Source organism: Somniosus microcephalus, chromosome 4 (genome assembly GCF_052327205.1).
Source record: "Somniosus microcephalus isolate GS21.2 chromosome 4, FLI_Smic_1.0, whole genome shotgun sequence".
NCBI lineage: Eukaryota > Metazoa > Chordata > Chondrichthyes > Squaliformes > Somniosidae > Somniosus > Somniosus microcephalus.
In genome coordinates, this window is record NC_140990.1 from 870,308 (window position 1) to 892,000 (window position 21,693).

At 46.5% G+C, this 21,693-nt stretch overlaps 1 protein-coding gene, 1 long non-coding RNA gene and 1 pseudogene across 3 annotated transcripts in view; 1 reads left to right on the forward strand and 2 right to left on the reverse strand.

The window, feature by feature from the left end:
* LOC147117944 (uncharacterized) overlaps positions 1 to 21,693 on the reverse strand; it is a 50,654-nt pseudogene that overhangs the window by 13,065 nt on the left and 15,896 nt on the right. The window contains exon 2 of the transcript XR_015077808.1: positions 15,744 to 17,072. The product of XR_015077808.1 is annotated as an uncharacterized LOC147117944 (transcript). The remainder of the gene's footprint in view (positions 1 to 15,743; positions 17,073 to 21,693) is intronic.
* LOC147117945 (uncharacterized) overlaps positions 1 to 21,693 on the forward strand; it is a 61,537-nt gene that overhangs the window by 7,930 nt on the left and 31,914 nt on the right. The gene's annotated exons all lie outside the window — the stretch shown is intronic.
* Positions 1,317 to 4,041, reverse strand: LOC147117946 (uncharacterized). The gene is made up of 2 exons (XR_015077888.1): positions 1,695 to 4,041; positions 1,317 to 1,574 (listed from the first exon to the last, which is right to left on the reverse strand). It is a non-coding gene; the product is annotated as an uncharacterized LOC147117946 (long non-coding RNA).

A 21,693-nucleotide genomic window follows, 5' to 3' on the forward strand; every position in this document is an offset into this window, starting at 1 on the left:
CGCCTTCCCGGATGCTTCTTCTCCACTTTGTGCGGTTTTGGGCCAGGGATTCCCAGCTATCAGTGGGTATGTTGCACTTTTTCAAGGAGGCTTTGAGGGTGTCCTTGAAGCCTTTCCTCTGCCCACCTGGGGCCGTGCCGGAGCTCTGAGTAGAGCGCTTGTTTTGGGAGTCTCGTATCTGGTATGCGGACAATGTGACCCATCCATCGGAGCTGATTGAGCGTGGTCAAAGCTTCGATGCTGGGGATGTTGGCCTGAGCGAGAACACTGACGTTGGTGCGCCTATCCTGCCAATGGATTTGCAGGATCTTGCGGAGGCAGAGTTGGTGGTACCTCTCCAGTGCACCTCAAAGAACTGGAGAGGTACCACCAACACTGCCTCCAATTATATAGGGCCTTGGTGAGACCACACCTGGAGTACTGTGTACAATTTTGGTCTCCTTACCTAAGGAAGGATATACTTGCTGTAGAGGGAGTGCAACGAAGGTTCACGAGATTGATTCCTGGGATGGCAGGACTGTCGTATGAGAAAAGACTGAGTAAACTAGGCCTGTATTCTCTTGAATTCAGAAGAATGAGAGGGGATCTCATTGAAGCATACACAATTATTACAGGGCTTGATAGGGTGGATGCTGGGAGAATGTTTCCCTTGGCTGGGGAGTCTAGAACCAGGGGCCACATCCTCAGGATAAAGGGTAGGCCATTCAGGACTGAGATGAGAAGAAATTTCTCCACACAGTGTGGTGAATCTTTGGAATTCTCTACCCCAGAGGGCTGTGGAGGCTCAGTCATTGGGTATATTCAAAACAGAAGTCGATAGATTTCTGACTAGCAAGGGCATCAAGGGATATGGCGATAGGGCCGGTGAATGGAGTTGAGGCAGAAGATCAGCCATGATCTCATTGAATGGCGGAGCAGGCTCGAGGGGCTGAATGGCCGACTCCTGCTCCTATTTCTTATGTTCTTATAAATGCAAGTATTTCTTTCTTTCTTATTGTGTCCTATTCTGGGCACCGCACTTTAGGAAGAATGTGAAGGCCTTAGAGAGGCTGCAGAAAAGATTTACCAGAATGGTACCAGGAATGAGGGACTTCAGTTATGTGGAGAAAAACTCCTTAGAGCAGAGAAGGTTAAGAGGAGATTGCCCAGAATGGTACCAGGGATGAGGGACTTCAGTTATGTGGAGAGACTAGAGAAGCTGGGATTGTTCTCCTTGGAGCAGAGAAGGTTAAGGGGAAAGTGAGCCCCCAACGTGCGCACCAAGTGATATACAAGGTCGACGTCACCAGCTTGTTGTAAGAAAGACAGACCAGTAATCGAAGTCACAACGCTTTTATTCAGGCCTGGGGAGAACCTCTCACGTCGTTGCATGAGTCCAACTCCCACGAGCCGTTCAAAGATACACATATTTATACACACACACTTTTTAGCTGCCATACCTCCTCGGAGATCCAATCAAATTAAAGATTACACATCACGTTACCCGGGAGCGGCAGTTTCAATTTTATACAATGTCACACAATTTGTACAAAATGTTCACGAAGTTGCATGTTCAAGTTCTGTCAGTTCCTGTTCTGCAAGTTAAGCATAAGTGTGGTCAGTACATTTTGTTAAGTCTGTGAATGATTGAGACACGGACTAGCAGGAGAGAAACAAAGAGATCTTTACTGGTGAAAGGCATAAATGAAACTAACCAACAGAGGCTCTCTAGCGCCTTTTATACAGGGGTGGTCACTGCCGGTACTGCAGTCTGAGACCAGTTATTCTCTTAAAGGTACATACACAACACATTTTCTTCTGGAACATTCTGTGATTTGACAGTTGTGAACTTGTTTTTCTTTAAATGAGTCACTTCTGCTTGCCCTTGTTCTTGCAAGTTTCATTTCTGCAAGTCAATCACATGTGTGGTTAACATTCTGTGGCTTTGCCCGTTATAAACCTGCTTTTCTGCAGGTGAATCATGTCTGTCTTGCCCTTTTTATGTCCAATTTTTAATATCTTACTTCAGTGTTGCTTGGTGAACTTAAACAGCTGTCAGTGGAAAGGGTTAACTACTTTGCAGGTTCTTAAGAAGGTGTCATTGAGTCATACAGCACAGAAAGAGGCCCTTCGGCCCATTGCGTCCGTGCCGGACATCAAGCCCTGTCTATTCTAATCCCATTTTCCAGCACTTGGTCCGTAGCCTTGTATGCTATGGCATTTCAAGTGCTCATCCAAATGCTTCTTGAATGTTGAGGGTTCCTGCCTCTACCACCCTTTCAGGCAGTGAGTTCCAGATTCCAACCACCCTCTGGGTGAAAAAGTTTTTCCTCGAATCCCCTCTAAACCTCCTGCCCCTTACCTTGAATCTATGCCCCCTTGTTATTGATCCCTCTACTAAGGGGAAAAGTTACATAAGACGTAGGAGCAGGAGTAGGCCATACGGACCCTCGGGCCTGCTCGCCATTCAATAGGATCATGGCTGATCCGAATCTAGACTCACGTCCACTTCCCTGCCCTCTCCCCGTAACCCCTAATTCCCTTATCTGCTAGGAAACTGTCTATCTCCGTTTTAAATTTATTTAATGTTGCAGCTTCCACAGCTCTCTGGGGTAGCAAATTCCATAGATTTACTACCCTCTGAGTGAAGAAGTTTCTCCTCCTCTCAGTTTTGAAACGGCAGCCCCTTATTCTAAGATTATGCCCCTTAATTCTAATCTCACCCATCAGTGGAAACATCCTCACCGCATCCACCCGATCAAGCCCCCTCACAATCTTTTATGTTTCGATAAGATCGCCTCTCATTCTTCTGAACTCCAATGAGTAGAGGCCCAACCTACTCAACCTTTCCTCATACGTCCACCCCCTCATCTCCAGAATCAACCGAGTGAACCTTCTCTGAACCGCCTCGAGAGCAAGTATATCTTAAATATGGAAACCAAAACTGCACGCAGTATTCCAGGTGTGGCCTCACCAATACCCTGTATAACTGCAGAAAGACTTCCCTGCTTTTATACTCCATCCCCCTTGCAATAAAAGCCAAGATTCCATTGGCCTTCCTGATCACCTGCTGCACCTGCATACTAACTTTTTGTGTTTCATGCACCAGGACCCCCAGATCTCTTTGTACTGTAGCACTTTGCAGTTTCTCTCCATTTAGATAATAACTTGCTCTTTGATTTTTTCTGCCAAAGTGCATAACCTCACACTTTCCAATATTATATTCCATCTGCCAAATCTCTGCCCACTCACTTAGCCTGTCTATGTCCTTTTGCAGGTTTTTTATGTCCTCCTCACTCACTGCTTTCCCTCCCATCTTTGTATCGTCGGCAAACTTGGATATGTTGCACTCGGTCCCTTCCTCCAATTCGTTAATATAGATTGTAAAGAGTTGGCGTCCCAGCACCGACCCCTGCGGAACACCACTAGTTACTGATTGCCAGCCCGAGAACGAACCATTTATCCCAACTCTCTGTTTTCTGTTAGATAGCCAATCTTCCACCCATGCCAGTATATTACCCCCAATCCCGTGATTTTTTATCTTGATCAGTAATCTTTTGTGTGGAATCTTGTCAAATGCCTTTTGGAAGTCCAAATACACTACATCCACTGGTTCCCCTTTATCTACCCTGTATGTTACGTCCTCAAAGAATTCGAGCAAATTTGTCAAACATGACTTCCCCTTCGTAAAACCATGGTGACTCTGTCCTATTAAATTATGTTTATCCAAATGCTCTGTTACTGTTTCCTTAATAATGGACTCCAACATTTCGCCCACCACAGATGTTAGGCTAACTGGTCTATAGTTTCCAGCTTTTTGTCTACTTCCCTTCTTAAATAAGGGTGTTACATTAGCAGTTTTCCAATCTGCCGGGACCTTTCCTGAGTCCAGGCAGTTTTGGAAAATAATCACCAATGCATCCAGAATCCCTACCGCCACTTCTCTCAAGACCCTAGGATGTAGGCCATCAGGTCCGGGGGATTTATCCGCCTTAAGTCCCATTATTTTACCGAGTACCATCTCCGTAGTGATTTTAATCCTGTTTAGCTCCTTCCCCACCCCCCCCCCCTCCATTGCCCCCTGTTTGTCCAGTGTTGGGATATTTTTAGTGTCCTCTACTGTAAAGACTGATACAAAACATTTGTTCAGCGTCTTTGCCATCTCCATGTTCCCCACCACTAGTTTCTCGGTCTCATCCTCTAAGGGACCAACATTCACTTTAGCCACCCTTTTTCTTTTTATATAGCTGTAGAAACTCTTGCTATCTGTTTTTATATTTTTTGCTAGTTTACTTTCATAATCTATCTTCCCTTTCTTAATTAATCTTTTAGTTATTGTTTGCTGGCTTTTAAATGCTTCCCAATCTTCTATCCTCCCACTAGATTTGGCTACTTTATATGCCCTTGTTTTCAGTCGGATACTATCCTTTATTACTTTACTTAGCCACAGATGGCTGTCTTTTCTTTTACTCCCCTTTTTCCTCAGTGGAATATATTTATCTTGAAAGATGTGAAATATCTCCTTGAATGTAGACCACTGCTCTTGTACTGTCTTACACTTTAATCTGTTTTCCCAGTCCACTTTAGTCAATTCTACTCTCATACCTTCATAGTCTCCTTTATTTAAGCTGAGTATGCTGGTTTGAGATCCAACCCTCTCACCCTCAAACTGAATTTGGAATTCAACCATATTATGGTCACTCATTCCAAGGGGATCCTTTACTAGGACACTTTTTATTAATCCTGTTTCATTACACAGGACCAGATCTAAGATTGCCTGCCCCCTGGTTGGTTCAGTTACATACTGCTCAAGGAACCCGTCCCTAATACACTCTATGAACTCTTCCTCAAGGCTGCCATGCCCAATTTGATTAGTCCAGTCAATATGAAAGTTAAAATCCCCCATGATTATAGCTGTTCCCTTATTACAAGCCCCAACTATTTCCTGATTTATACTCCGACCAACAGAGTTGCAACTGTTAGGAGGCCTATAGACTACGCCCACTAGTGACTTTTTCCCCTTATTATTCCTTATCTCCACCCAAACTGTTTCACTATCCTGATCCTTGGACCCAATATCATTTCTGACTATTGCAGTGATTCCATCCTTGATTAACATAACAACCCCACCTCCCTTTCCTTCCTGTCTGTCCTTCCTAATTGTCAAATACCCTTGTATGTTTAGTTCCCAGTCATGATCATCTTGCAGCCATGTTTCCGTAATGGCCACCAGATCATACCCATGTGTAGTTATTTGTACCGTCAACTCGTCTATTTTGTTACGAATGCTGCGTGCATTCAGCTAAAGAACTTTCAAATATGTTTTCTGACAATTTATTCCTGCTTTTACCCCTTTTACTACTTTACCTTTATCATTATACATTCTGTCCCTTCCTGACACGCTCTGGTTTTTAATTCCCCCACTGGTGCCAGTATCCCAAGAAGCAAAACCCATTTCTCCCACACCAGTCTTTGAGCCACGCATTTAACTCTCTAATTTTATTTACCCTAGCCAAATTTGCACGTGGCTCAGGTAGTAATCCAGAGATTATTACCCTTGTGGTTCTGCTTTTTAATTTGGCCCCTAGCTGCTCAAACTCCCTCAGCAGAACCTCCTTCCTTGTCCTATCTATGTCATTGGTACCAACATGGACCACGACAACTGGATCCTCCCCCTCCCACTCCAAGTTTCTCTCCAGCCCAGAGGAGATGTCCTTAACCCTGGCACCGGGCACGTAACACAGCCTTCGGGACTCTCGCTCTCGGCTGCAAAGAACCCTATCTATCCCCCTAACGATACTATCCCCTACCACTACAACATTTCTTTTAACTCCCCCCACTTGAATGGCCCCCTGCTCCACGGTGCTGTGGCCAGGTTGCTCATCCTCCCCGCGGTCCCCGTTCCCATCCTCACAGGGAGTAAGAGCCTCAAACCTGTTGGACAAGAGCAAGGGCTGCTGCTCCTCCAACACTACTTCCTGGATCCCCGTACCTGCCTCACTTCTAGTCACACCATCCTGTCCCTGGCCATGGACTACATCTGAATTAATTAATCTACTTGGTGTGACTACCTCCTGAAACACAGAGTCCAGGTAACTCTCCCCCTCCCTGATGTGTCTCAGTGTTTGAAGCTAGGACTCCAGCTCTTCAACACGGAGCCGGAGTTCCTCGAGCAGCCAACACTTGCTGCAAATGTGATCACCGTGAGCATCAATGGTGTCCACCAGCTCCCACATATTGCAGCAGCAACACATCATCTGCTCTCCCATTCTATGTAATTAATTAAATTTATTAATATTATTTTTAAATACCCTCTGCCCCGATTTTAGATGATGAATATCACACCTTAGAAACTATAAACCACAGAGTTTAAGTTTAAAAAGAGAGAAATACTCGCCAACCAATCACTTACCTGCTTTCTGGTGACGTCACACTTCGATTATTTTTTACCTCTCTCCTTCCCTTTGAGTTCAGAGTTCGGAGATAAGTACGCCTTACCTGGTCTCTGGAGCCTTTTATAGCCCCGCTCTGCCGCTCGAGTTTCCCGCCGACGCTCTGAGGCCTTACCTGGGTCTCTGGAGCCTTTTATAGCCCCGCTCTGCCACTCGAGTTTCCCGCCAACGCTCTGAGGCTTCCTTTCTATCTACCCTATCTGTGCCCCTCATAATTTTGTACACCTCAATCAGGTCCCCCCTCAGCCTTCTCTGCTCCAAGGAAAACAACCCTCCCAGCCTGTCCAGTCTTTCTTCATAGCTGAAGCACTCCAGCCCAGGTAACATCCTGGTAAATCTCCTCTGCACCCTCTCCAAAGCAATCACATCCTTCCTATAGTGTGGTGACCAGAACTGCACGCAGTACTCCAGCTGTGGCCTTACCAGTGTTTTATACAGCTCTTATATTCTATGCCTCGGCTAATGAAGGCAAGTATCCCATATGCCTTTTTAACCACCTTATCCACCTGTTCTGCTGCCTTCAGGGATCTATGTACATGCACACCAAGGTCCCTCTGATCCTCTGTCTTTCCTAGGGTCTTACCATTCATTGTGTATTCCCTTGCCTTGTTAGTCCCTCCAAAATGCATCACCTCACACTTTTCAGGGTTAAATTCCATTTGCCACTGTTCCGCCCATCTAACCAACCCATCTATATCGTCCTGTAGCCTGAGGCTTCCCTCCTCGCTATTTACCACCCCACCAATTTTCGTGTCATCTGCGAACTTACTGATCATACCTTTTACATTCACATCCAAATCATTAATGTAGACCACAAATAGCAAGGGACACAGCACCGATCCCTGCGGTACCCCACTGGACACAGGCTTCCAGTCACAAAAACAACCTTCGACCATCACCCTCTGCCTTCTGCCACTAAGCCAGTTTTGGATCCAATGTGCCAAGGCACCCTGGATCCCATGGGCTCTTACCTTCCTGACCAGTCTCCTATGCGGGACTTTATCAAAAGCCTTACTGAAATCCATGTAAACCACATCCACTGCACTACCCTCATCCACACACCTAGTCACCCCCTCGAAAAATTCAATCAAATTGGTCAGACATGATCTTCCCTTGACAAAGCCATGCTGGCTATCCCTAATTAATCCTTGCCTCTCCATGTGGAGACTAATTCTGTCGCTCAGAATTTTTTCCAATAATTTCCCTACCACTGATGTTAGGCTCACTGGCCTGTAATTCCCTGGTTTATCCCTACTACCCTTATTGAATAATGGTACTACGTTAGCTGTTCTCCAGTCCTCTGGCACATCCCCTGTGGAGCGAAACATTGTCAGGTGCACGCAATTGCGTCACTTCCCGTAAATTTAAAAAAAACTTTCCCGATCGAAAAAGACAGTAGTGTTTTCACACTTTAACTAAACATGAATAGAACAGATAAAACAAAACAAAATAGCACATGCTTGCAGAAAACAGTAAATTACGTCATATTTCTTATTGTCCTTTCTTCAGATGCCTTTCCAAAATACTGTAAAAACATTGAATATAACTGGAGAAAAATTTGTTTTTCACATTTAAACAAATCAAATCAAACTGCTTTAGAAGATTTCACCACAGCAACTCCAAGGTTAAATTTTAGACTGAAACTTAATCTTTTGTTAAACAAACTTTTTGTTGTTCTTCTCAGTTTTTACATACCAGCTTAACTTAAATTGTAGTTCAAAGTTTTTCACAATTATTGTGGCACAATCTTATTCGCACATTCTTAAAACTTCCAAAATCCAAGACAACACAAACGTTTTTAAACACTTTTACGACAGAGAAGTGGGTGGAGCTAAACCACACATAACAGAATCTTTCTTTGAAGAACATAAGAAATAGGAGCAGGAGTAGGCCATACGGCCCCTCAGGCCTGCTCCGCCATTCAATAGGATCATGGCTGATCTGAATCTAGACTCACGTCCACTTCCCTGCCCTCTCCCCGTAACCCCTAATTCCCTTATCTGCTAGGAAAATGTCTATCTCCATTTTAAATTTATTTAATGTTGCAGCTTCCACAGCTCTCTGGGGTAGCAAATTCCATAGATTTACTAAAGACAGACTTTTCAGACAAAAGAAATACTGTAACTTCTTAAACATTCATAGTCAGGAAAACATTCACACTTTAACACACATTTTCACACACACTGAAATTCCACCATTTTTTTTTAAGGTTCCTTTCACTCAGCAAATCTTGTGTTTTATTTGTCTCGGCACAGACATTAATAACTTACATGTCGGTAAAACTTTAGGTTTCTCTCTTTTTTCCTTTTAAATCGGAGTCCCAGCAACTTAGGGGTTACTTGAGTTCGTGTTAGGACACTAAGTAGTTTCTCAATGTATGCGGAACCGTCCAGTGGTTTTTTTTTCCCATGTCACTGCTGACATAATGTGGTAAACCACTGTTTGTATTCCACTGTGTACATGCCTGGACATGCCTCGGCTGACTCCTCCCACAAGTCCTAGTATAAAGGTGACTGCTCCCCAGCCCCTTTGTATTCTGGACCGGTCGACCACTCGAGGCAGACCTTCATTCTTTTGTTAATAAAAGCCTTTAGTTACTCTCTTAACTCTCAGTCTTTTATGAGTAATTGATAGCGCATCACATAGGCTACTGGGGCTGCCGCTGGTGGTGGTTGTCCTGCTTGTGTCTGGTCACCGACCACAGCTGGTGCTGGTGGGGCCGCCGGAATCACTAGTGTGTGGGTCAGAACATTAACTGGGGCTTTAAAGGGCGCAGGCTCGTCCACTGAGGTTTTTATACTAGTGTTAGGAGCATAGGCTGGGGGCCTCTCGACCAAGTCAATGGTGGTTCCCATGGATAGGAGGGTAGCTAATGTTACCCCACTATTCAAAAAAGGGTGGTAGAGAGAAAACGGGGAATTATAGCCTGACATCGGTAGTAGGGAAAATGCTAGCGTCCATCCATTATAAAAGATGTTATAGCAGAGCACTTGAAAAGTGACAGGATCGGAGAAAGTCAACATGGATTTACAAAAGGTAAATCGTGCTTGGCTAATCTACTGGAATTTTTTGAGGATGTAACTGGTAGAATAGATAAGGGAGAACCAGTGGACGTGGTGTATTTGGACTTTCAGAAGGCTTTCGATACGGTCCCGCAAAAGAGATTAGCATGTAAAGTTAAAGCACAAGGGATTGGGGGCAAGGTACTGACTTGGATAGAATACTGGTTGGCAGACAGGAAGCAAAGTGTTGGAATAAACGGGTCTTTTTCCGAGTGGCAGGCAGTGACTAATGGGGTACCGCAGGGATCGGTCCTAGGACCCCGGCTATTCACAATATATATTAATGATCTAGACAAGGGAACTCGATGTAATATCTCCAAGTTTGCAGACAACACAAAGCTGGGTGGGCGTGTGTGCTGTGAGGAGGATGCCGAGAAACTCCAGTATGATTTGGATAGGTTGGATGATTGGGCAGAAGCATGGCAGATGCAATATAACGTGGATAAATGCGAGGTTATCCACTTTTGTAGCAAAAACAGGAAGGCAGATTATTACCTGAACGGCAATAGATTGGGAGAAGGGGAAGTGCAACGAGACCTGGGTGTCCTTGTGCACCAGTCGCTGAAGGTAAGCATGCAGGTGCAGCAGGCGGTTAAGAAGGCAAATGGTATGTTGGCCTTCGTAGCGAGAGGATTAGAGTGCAGGAACAAGGATGTCTTGCTGCAGTTCTACAGGGCCTTGGTGAGACCACACCTTGAGTATTGTGTGCAGTTTTGGTCGCCTTATCTGAGGAAGGATGCTCTTGCCATGGAGGAACAAAATCCTGAGGGACAAAATTTGTCTCCACTTGGAGAGGCAAGGATTAATCAGGGATAGTCAACATGGCTTTGTCAAGGGAAGATCATGTCTGACTAATTTGATTGAATTTTTTGAGGGGGTGACTAGTTGTGTGGATGAGGGTAACGCAGTGGATGTGGTATACATGGATTTCAGTAAAGCCTTCGATAAAGTCCCGCACAGGAGACTGGTCAAGAAGGTAAGAGCCCATGGAATCCAGGGTGCCTTGGCACATTGGATACAAAACTGGCTTAGTGGCAGAAGGCAGAGGGTGATGGTCGAAGGTTGTTTTTGTGACTGGAAGCCTGTGGCCAGTGGGGTACCACAGGGATCGGTGCTGGGTCCCTTGCTGTTTGTGGTCTACATTAATGACTTGGATATGAATGTAAAGGGTATGATCAGTAAGTTCGCAGATGATACAAAAATTGGTAGGGTGGTAAATAGCGAGGAGGGTAGCCTCAGTCTGCAGGACGATATAGATGGGTTGGTCAGATGGGCGGAACAGTGGCAAATGGAATTTAACCCGGAAAAGTGCGAGGTGATGCACTTTGGGGGGACTAACAAGGCAAAGGAATACACAATGACTGGAAAGACCCTAGGCAAGACGGAGGGTCAGAGGGATCTGGGTGTGCAAGTACACAGATCCCTGAAGGCGGCGGAACAGGTGGATAAGGTGGTAAAAAAGGCATATGGGATACTTGCCTTCATTAGCCGAGGCATTGAATATAAGAGCAAGGAGGTTATGATGGAGCTGTATAAAACACTGGTTAGGCCACAGCTGGAATACTGTGTGCAGTTCTGGTCGCCACACTACAGGAAGGATGTGATCGCGTTAGAGAGGGTGCAGAGGAGGTTCACCAGGATGTTACCAGGGCTGGAGCGCTTCGGCTATGAAGAGAGACTGGGCAGATTGGGTTTGCTTTCCTTGGAGCAGAGGAGGCTGAGGGGGGACATGATTGAGGTGTACAAAATTATGAGGGGCATAGGTAGGATGGATGCTGAGGAGCTTTTTCCCTTAGTAGAGGGGTCAATAACTAGGGGGCATAGATTCAAGGTAAAGGGCGGGAGGTTTAGAGGGGATTTGAGAAAGAACTTTTTCACCCAGAGGGTGGTTGGAGTCTGGAACTCACTGCCTGAAAGGGTTGTGGAGGCAGAAACCCTCACAACATTTAAGAAGCATTTGGATGTGCACTTGAAATGCCATAGCATACAAGGCTACGGGCCAAATGCTGGAATATGGGATTAGATTAGGCAGGGCTTGATGGCCGGCACGGACACGATGGGCCGAAGGGCCTCTATCCGTGCTGTATTACTCTATGACTATGACTCTAAGTGCAGCGAAGATTCACCAGACTGATACCTGGGATGGCAGGAATGACGTATGAGGAGAGAGTGGGTCGATTGGGCTTATACTCGCTGGAGTTTAGAAGAATGAGAGGGGATCTGATTGAAACTTATAAAATTCTAACAGGATTAGACAGACTAGATGCAGGAAGGATGTTCCCGATGGCGGGGGAGTCCAAAATCAGGGGTCACAGTCTAAAGATAAGGGGTTTAGGACAGAGATGAGGAGGGATTTAGGACTGAGATGAGGAGGAATTTCTTCACCCAGAGAGTGGTGAACCTGTGGAATTCTCTACCACAGAAGGCAGTTGAGGCCAATTCATTAAATATATTCAAGAAGGAGTTAGATATATTTCTTAAGGCTAAAGGGATCAAGGAATATGGGGAGAAGGCAGGGACAGGGTACTGAATTTGGATGATAAGCCAGGATCTCATTAAATGGTGGAAAAGGCTCGAGGGGCCGAATGGCCTACTCCTGCTCCTATCTTCTATGTTTCTATAGGCTGGGGGCCTCTCGACCAAGTCAATGGTTTACGAGACGGGGGCCTTTTGGGGTTGCTGAAGAGCCCCTCCCTTAGGGCTCCTCCTGAGTCATTTCATTGACTGATCAGGCAGTCATTATCTTTCGTTGAGACTACTTGACTTTTAGCCTCCTCAAGATTCTGCATTGCCGCGCCAGCGTGAACGGTGTTAATACACTGTTGCTGCAGTATTGCTGCCGAAGCACCGACTTGTCCCTGAAGAATTTCATTCTTGTTTTTTTAACTCTATGGCTTCTTTCTCCCATTTTGACTTTTCCCTCTAACGGTAGATTCTCCTCTGTAAGCCATGACTTTTCGCCCGTTAACGTTAAGATTCTCTTGTACCACCCGTGGTTGGTCTTTTTCTCATTTCTCCTGATCACCTTCCATTTCCAGGAAGGTTTCTTTATTCTGTTCTACATAATATATTGCGGCACAGGCCATTAGCTGCACTGCCCTATCCGGCTTCCATCTCTTCTCCTGAACTTGCTTTACAATGAACGCAACAACGTCCTGGAAAGATACTCTCACATCCTTTGTTCAACTTCTGCAACTGTGCATCATCGCACTCCTTCATTAACTTTGCATTATAGTTTACAAAAACATTCTCACTCGACATTCTAAGTGTACGTTAGAGACACTATCTGTTCGATAACCCAACCTTCCACAAGAACTTTCGTTGATCAGACGAATATCCAAACGCCTGCCTTATGCACAATAGACCTGGTTTCAGTTAATAGTCACAGCCCCACGTTGGGCGCCAGTCTGTAGCTTTCAAAAGCTCTTCTAATAATTTGTCTGTGACTACGCAAACCACTCTGGGTACAGGTATATTGTGTATCAGTAAAACATGTTTATTAAGCATTAAAAATCAAGTACAAAGAAGTAGTACTTAACAAGAAGATAGTCACAGTCTGTTTGTTCAAACCCCGGCATTCCTTCCGAGTGAGCACGGCGCAAGTCTCCTGATGTATCTTGCTGTGTTCCGTTGACCCATGCGCGCTTCCTTGGGATCTTGCTGTGTTCTGTTGACCGAAGCTCCTATCAATCTCTGGTTACACGGTGCGCGCTTTCGATGTTCAAAACCTGTATCTTTATACCCTTTTCCCTCTCGTTTTGCCGACGTGGCAGTAATTAACCCTCTAACACCTGGTAAAAATTCTTGCTCCCTCGTTACCCATCTTATGACCTTGTTTGATCCTTCGGACTTTTTCTCTCTGTATAACAAAGTCCCCTTATCTCAGATGTTCACTTTTCACAGAACACTTCCTAGAATGTTGACAAAACAGTCGGTCCATCCGATAGCTGGACCAATGAAGGATGTCTCCAACTCTTATCTCTCTCTCTAGTTTTTATCTCTTTAAGCATAATATTGCTGAATCCCTCGTCTCCATAAACTTAGCACAACATTTCATTACTTCAGTAATTTTAAACAGCTGTTTAGTCAGGTTGGCATAATCCCATCCTGCTTTGCTCTCAGCCATTCTCCATTTTATACAGGCTTTTAGGCTCTTAACATACAATTTCACATATTATAGTTATATTAGAATGGTTATCGAATCTTAATAATGTTTACTAAATCCTACAGCTACACCCTATCCTACACTGATGTCACGCTAACTGGCTTGTAGTTCCCTGTTTTTCCTCTCCCTCCTTTCTTGAATAACGGTGTTACATTTGCAACCTTCCAATCCGCTGGGACCATTCTACAATCTAGGGAATTTTGGAAGATCAAAACCAATGCATCAACTATCTCTTCAGCCACCTTTTTTACAACCCTAGGATGTAGGTCCAGGGGATTTGTCGGCTTTTAGTCCCATTAGTTTTCCTGGTACCTTTTCTCTACTTATATTAATTACATTAAGTTCCTCACCCTCATTACACCCTTGGTTCCCCACCATTTTTGGTATGCTTTTTGTGTCTTCTACTGTGAAGACATTTGTTTAACGTTTCTGCTATTTTCTTATTCCCCATAATAATTTCTCCTGCCTCAGCCTCTACGGGACCAACGTTTACTTTTGGTACTCTTTTCCTTTTTACTTACTTGTAGAAACTCTCACAATCTGCTTTTATATTTCTTACTGTTTTTCTCTCATTCTATTTTTTCCCTTTTTATCAATGTTTTGGTCAACCTTTACTGGTTTCTGAAACTCTCCCAATCCTCAGGCTTACTATTATTCTTTGCATCATCATAAGTTTCTTCTTCCAATCTAATGCTATCCTTAACTTCTTTAGTTAGCCACGGTTGGATCCCTTATCCCGTGGAGTTTTTGTTTCGCAATGGAATGTATTTTTGTTGAGAATTATGAAATATTCCTTTAAATGCTAGCCACTGCTTATCTACCGCTATACCTTTTAATCTATTTTTCCAAACTACCTTAGCCAACTCGCCCCTCATACCTATGTAATAGGCTTTATTTAAGTTTAAGACTCTATTTTTGGACTAATGCAAGTCACTCTCAAAATTAACATAAAATTCTATCATATTATGATCACTCTGCCCCAGAGGATCCTTTACTATGAGATTGCTAATTAACTCTGTTTCATTACACAACACATGATCTAAAATAGCCTGTTCCCTGGTTGGTTCCATGACATATTGTTTTAGGAAACGGTCCCAAATGCATCCCATGAACTCATCCTCCAGACTGCCTTTGCCAATTTGATTTGTCCATTCTATAGAAACATAGAAGATAGGAGCAGGAGTAGGCCATTCGGCCCCTCGAGCCTGCTCCGCTATTCAATGAGATCATGGCTGATCATCCAAATTCAGTACCCTGTCCCTGCCTTCTCCCCATATCCCTTGATCCCTTTAGCCTTAAGAAATATATCTAACTCCTTCTTGAATATATTTAATGAATTGGCCTTCTGTGGTAGAGAATTCCACAGGTTCACCACTCTCTGGGTGAAGAAATTCCTCCTCATCTCTGTCCAAAATGGCTCACCCCTTATCCTTAGACTGTGACACCTGGTTCTGGACTCCCCGACCATCGGGAACAGCCTTCCTGCATCTAGTCTGTCTAATCCTGTTAGAATATTATATATGAAGATTGAAGTCCCCCAAGATTATTGCATTGCTTTTGTTGCAAGCTCCTACTATTTCTTGATTAATATTCTGTCTAACAGTTTAGCTATGGTTAGGGGGCCTATATACTACTCCTACCAGTGTTTTCTGCCCCTTGTTATTCCTTAGCTCCTTATTCTACTTCCTGATCTTCCGAGTCGAGATCCTTTCTCGCTTCCGTTTTTCAAAATAGCGGCCACGGGATCTTTTACGCCCCCGAGAGGGCAGACGAGGCCTCGGTTTAACGTCGCGTGGAAAGATGGCACCTCTGACAGAGCAGCTCTCACTCAGTACTGCCCTGGAGTGTCAGCCTAGATTACGTGCTCAAGTCTCCAGAGTGGGACTCAAACCCACGACCTTCTGACTCTAGAGGTGAGAGTGTCACCCACTGAGCGGAGGCTGACCCCTCTTAAACTCCAGCCTAGTTACTGGGGTTATCAGCATCTTCAAACCGCCCCCCCGACCCCATAATTGCCATTATTAACACAGAACAGTCCTTCATGTGATTAACAGCAGAATGGGACCAGTGCGCTCAGGTGTGAACTCGCTGGTGTCTCAGCAGGTGAGATGACCTGGTGAATCGCTTTTCACACACTGAGCAGGGGAACGGCCACTTCCCGGTGTGGGTGAACTGGTGTTTCCGAAGATTGGCTGAGTGCATAAACCTCTTCCCGCAGTGAGAGCAGCTGAATGGGCTCTCCCCGGTGTGGATGCTTCGATGCATCTTCAGGTCCTTTGAGCATTTGAAACTCTTGTCGCACTCGGAACATTTAAACGGCCTCTCGTCAGTGTGAACCAGCTGGTGTTCCCGCAGAGTGGAGGGACGAGTGAATCCTTTCCCGCACTCGGAGCAGAAGAACGGCCTCTCGTCAGTGTGAACTCGCTGGTGTTCCCGCAGGGTGGAGGGACGAGCGAATCCTTTCCCGCACTCGGAGCAGGTGAACGGCCACTCGTCAGTGTGAACTCGCTGGTGCAGCCGCAGAGAGGAGGGACAATTGAATCCTTTCCCGCACTCTGAGCAGGAGAACGGCCTCTCGTCAGTGTGAGCCAGCTGGTGTCTCAGCAGCGTGGAGGAGAGAGTGAATCCCTTCCCACACACGGAGCAGGTGAACGGCCTCTCCCCGGTGTGAACACGCTCATGTATCAACAGTTGGCAAGACTGGTTAAACCTCTTCTCGCAGTGAGAGCAGGCAAACGGCTTCTCCCCGGTGTGAACTCGCCGGTGTCTCCGCAGGGCGGATTGTTGAGTGAATCCCTTCCCACACACGGAGCAGGTGAACGGCCTCTCCCCGGTGTGAACTCGCTGGTGCTGTATCAGGTCGCTGGATCTTCTGAAGCCTTTCTCGCAGTCGGAGCACTGAAACGGTCTCTCATCGGTGTGAACACGCTCGTGTAGCAACAGGTGGTAAGACTGGTTAAACCTCTTCTCACAGTGAGAGCAGGCGAACGGCTTCTCCCCGGTGTGAACTCGCCGGTGTCTCAGCAGGGCGGATTTTTGAGTGAATCCCTTCGCGCACACGGAGCAGGTGAACGGCCTCTCCCCGGTGTGAACTCGCTGGTGTGTCTGCAGGGAGAATGAACGACTGAATCTCTTCCCACACATGGAGCAGGTGAACGGCCATTTCACAGAGTGACTGCGTTTATGAGTCTCCAGCTCAGAGACTCTCCTCGCTTTGGTTACACTTGTGCCTCCCCAGGCTGAACCTTCGGTTGAATCCACGTCCACACACAAGACACGTGTGCAGTTTGTCTGCATTCTGATTGCTGCTTTCCGCTTCCATATGTCGATGATATTCAGGTCCTGATGAATCGAGTGACTCTGTCAGATCTTCGTGTGAAGTTTGCGTTAAGCAGGCCGTCTGCAATTCCTCCCCTTGCAAGAGACAGTAAAACAGCTTTATATAAGTAATTAATGTAAATACAGGAGAGAAAATAAAGAAAGACTGGTTTTTATACATCGCCTTTCACGATCAACGGTTTCACAGCCAATGAAGTACTTTTTGAAGTGTAGTCGCTGTTGTAATGTGGGAAACACTGCAGCCAATTTGCATGATAAATAATGGCCAGGATACCAGGGATAACTCTCCTGCCCTTCTTTGAAATAGTGGGATCGTTTATATCCACCTGAATGTCTCATCTGAAAGATGGACCTCCGACAGTGCGGCGCTCCCTCAGTACCGCGCCTCCGACAGTGCGGCGCTCCCTCAGTACCGCCCCTCCGACAGTGCGGCGCTCCCTCAGTACCGCCCCTCCGACAGTGCGGCGCTCCCTCAGTACCGCCCCTCCGACAGTGCGGCGCTCCCTCAGTACCGCCCCTCCGACAGTGCGGCGCTCCCTCAGTACCGCCCCTCCGACAGTGGGGCGCTCCCTCAGTACCGCCCCTCCGACAGTGCGGCGCTCCCTCAGTACCGCCCCTCCGACAGTGCGGCGCTCCCTCAGTACCGCCCCTCCGACAGTGCGGCGCTCCCTCAGTACCGCCCCTCCGACAGTGCGGCGCTCCCTCAGTACCGCCCCTCCGACAGTGCGGCGCTCCCTCAGTACCGCCCCTCCGACAGTGGGGCGCTCCCTCAGTACCGCCCCTCCGACAGTGCGGCGCTCCCTCAGTACCGCCCCTCCGACAGTGCGGCGCTCCCTCAGTACCGCCCCTCCGACAGTGGGGCGCTCCCTCAGTACCGCCCCTCCGACAGTGCGGCGCTCCCTCAGTACCGCCCCTCCGACAGTGCGGCGCTCCCTCAGTACCGCCCCTCCGACAGTGCGGCGCTCCGGGAGTACTGCCCCGGAGCGTCAGCCTAGGTTTATGTGCTCGAGTCCCTGGAGTGGGGACTTTGAACCCACAACTTTCTGACTCAGAGATGAGGGTGCTCCCAATGGAGCCACTGGCTGGCTCTCAAGGTCTTTCACATTCTTGCTAAAGTGCGGTGGCCGGGGGAATTGTCACTGTCCCTTTAATCTGAAGAACACACGAGAAGGGGGAAGGAGTCCCTTTAAATATAGAGGGGGTGGGTGTCCCTTTAAATGTGGAGAGGCGGGGCCGCGCATGCTCATTCGGTCCCCTCACCACAAAACCAGGCTGCCGGTGCGCCTGCGCGGGGCCTTCGGGGAGCAGACGGAAGGCCAGGCCCGGGGAAGAGGCGGAATCAGCGGCCGGGGTAAAGTCAAGTGTTTGGGGAAGCGATTTAAATCGAGGTGAGGGGGGGAGCCGAGAGCGAGATTATAAAGTAAAATACGAGAAAAACCAAACCTGAGAGTCGGGCGGACGGGACCTCCGCGGACACCGAACGGAGCAGATTGAGCCGCGCGGGGTGGCGGAGTGAGCCGGGGCAATGTGATTCTGACTGACGGGAGCGCGGACCAATAGGAAGAGGGCTGAGCTGAGAGGACTGACCTGGGCGGCCTGGTCCTCCAACCAATGGCGGCGCGGCAAGGAGGCGGGCCCTGGGTCTCCAGCTCCGGTGCGCTGGGGCCGATTGTGACGCGCTGTCCCCAGGTGAGAGCATCACAAGGCTGGGGCTGGAATCTGGGAGAGGGGCCGCAGGCAGCGGGCCTGGCAAAGGGGCACAAGCTTCACAATACAAGCTGCTTTCAAATGCAAAATTGTTTGCTACGCACAGCCTGGGTCACTCTGCAAAAAAAACTATTTAACAATTCATCATAACTTCCTTGCTTTTGGACAGTGTGGAAGTACAGTTTTCTCACTTAGACACAAAATGGCTTCCTGGGCATAGAATAAAAACTCAAATGGCCGACAGCATGATTCACTAATCAGTTTCAAGGGGATGAGACAATTTAGGAATGCTACATACATACTCCTTATCTGTGATAAGCTTAACAAGGAGCCTCATTTACCAAACAAATAGCCAAGGACAGGATAAGGTAAACATCGGCCCACAGGCTCAGTTGGTACAGTGGGAGAACAGAAGGATCCCATAATAAAGGATTAGTTAATCTTATCCCAAGGTAGTTCTGTTCGTTATTCTAACGAAGCCTGGAATACGTTGTTTCAGCAATTTGCAAGGTCTGTGCCTTTGCAATCGGGTACGATTCAATACTATGTCATGTGGCATAGAAAGCCTGTTCTGTTTCTGTACTGTATAAATATGTTACAAATTCTGTTTTACTTCGAAGAGGTCTGATGTAGCCTTTGACTACACAACCCTTCCCTTGCAAGCAAATAAAGCCTGTCTTTAACGATACTTTGTGTTTAAAGAGTCTTACTCGGGAGTCGAGACTTCGACAACAAGCGTAGAGTGCAAAAAGTAAGGAAGTTATGCTGAAACGGTGTAAAAGACTGGAGTCAGCTGTGGCTCAGTGGATAGCAGAGTCAGAAGGTTGTGGGTTCAAGATAGACTTGCACTTGTAAGAACATAAGAAATAGCAGGAGTCGGCCATTCGGCCCTTCGAGCCTGCTCATCTCATCTCCATACATACATATAAATGACTTGGATATTGCAATGCAGTGCAGAATTTCTAAATTTGCCGATGACACCAAACTTGGGAGTGTGGCAAACAGTGAGGGTGATACTAATCGACTGAAACAGGACATGGAAAGGCTAGCAGAATGGGCAGACAGGTGGCAGATGGAATTTAATACATAGAAACATAGAAGATAGGAGCAGGAGTAGGCCATTCGGCCCCTCGAGCCCGCTCCGCCATTCAATGAGATCATGGCTGATCATCCAAATTCAGTACCCTGTCCCTGCCTTCTCCCCATATCCCTTGATCCCTTTAGCCTTAAGAAATATATCCAACTCCTTCTTGAATATATTTAATGAATTGGCCTCTACTGCCTTCTTTGGTAGAGAATTCCACAGGGTCACCACTCTCTGGGTGAAGAAATTCCTCCTCATCTCTGTCCTACATGGCTTACCCCTTATCCTTAGACTGTGACCCCTGGTTCTGGACTCCCCGACCATCGGGAACATCCTTCCAGCATCTAGTCTGTCTAGTCCTGTTAGAATTTTATAAATTTCAATGAAATCCCCTCATTCTTCTAAACTCCAGCGAATATAAGCCCAATCGACCCAATCTCTCCTCATACGTCATTCCTGCCATCCCAGGTATCAGTCTGGTGAATCTTCGCTGCACTCCCTCCATGGCAAGTACATCCTTCCTCAGATAAGGCGACCAAAACTGCACACAATACTCAAGGTGTGGTCTCACCAAGGCCCTGTACAACTGTAGCAAGACATCCTTGTTCCTGTATTCGAACCCTCTCGCTACGAAGGGCAACATACCATTTGCCTTCTTAACCACCTGCTGCACCTGCATGCTTACCTTCAGCGACTGGTGCACAAGGACACCCAGGTCTCGTTGCACTTCCCCTTCTCCCAATCTATTGCCGTTCAGATAATAATCTGCCTTCCTGTTTTTGCCACCAAAGTGGATAACCTCGCATTTATCCACATTATACTGCATCTGCCATGCATCTGCCCAATCACCCAACCTGTCCAAATCATACTGGAGTTTCTCAGCATCCTCCTCACAGCACACACGCCCACCCAGCTTTGTGTCATCTGTAAACTTCAGGCCCGTCGAACAGACAACACCAAACCCAATGAATCTGCGAAAAACTGCTTTTACTTAAAAAAAAATTTTTTTAAAAATCAGCAAGAGATTACAAGTAAGCATCCCAACAATTATGTCGCGTATATAACAATTCCTGACTATACCTTAGCATACACAGAGCTATCCCTAAACTCAAGTGATCGTAGGCACGTGATGTTTTGCTTATTAACACCAGCGATTGGTCAATTCGGCAATGACTAGACGTACAATTTGACAACTGACCAGGTGGTCCGGCTGCAGCCCCCGAGTGTCGTGAAACAGCACCTTTTATACCCCAAAATTTTGGCAACCCTCCCACTATGTACTTGTCCCTAACTATATGGCATGGTGGTCATTAGTTGTTTCTCAGACCCTCTTAGCACTCGTCCATTAAGCATGCCTGGGCCGTCGAGGCCGGTTACATTCCACAGTCTGAAGATGTTTCTGGGTTTTTTTTTGCAACGGCTTCTTCACAGTTCAATAGCTAATAGCCTCTTCTCCACAGAACTTTCCGAAGGTCTGTTTCCCTTATCCGTTGAAAGACATCTGGCAGCATTACACTTTTTTTTTTAAGCAGAAAGTCTCTGTTCCCGTTCAAGGCCTCTTTCTCTGTGAACAGTTTTGCGCACAAGTTCCCACAGGAACCTCTCAAAGCATGCTGGTATATTAAATTTGGTCAACTTTTTAAGTTTCGTCAAGTTACAGCAAAATTTACAGCAAATGGCTTATTCTTACAATCCAGAATATCAAAGTCCAGTCCAGTAATTCGGGTTATTAACATCAGCAGCAACGAACTCCAACTGACTGAAAAGAAAAGATTTGCATTTTCTAGTGCCTTTCACAACCTCAGGACCTCCCAAAGCTTTATACAGCCAATGAAGTACTTTTTAAAGCGTAGTCACTGTTGGAATTGCAGTGGGGAAAGAGTTAAACTGACATCGCTGGCAGTT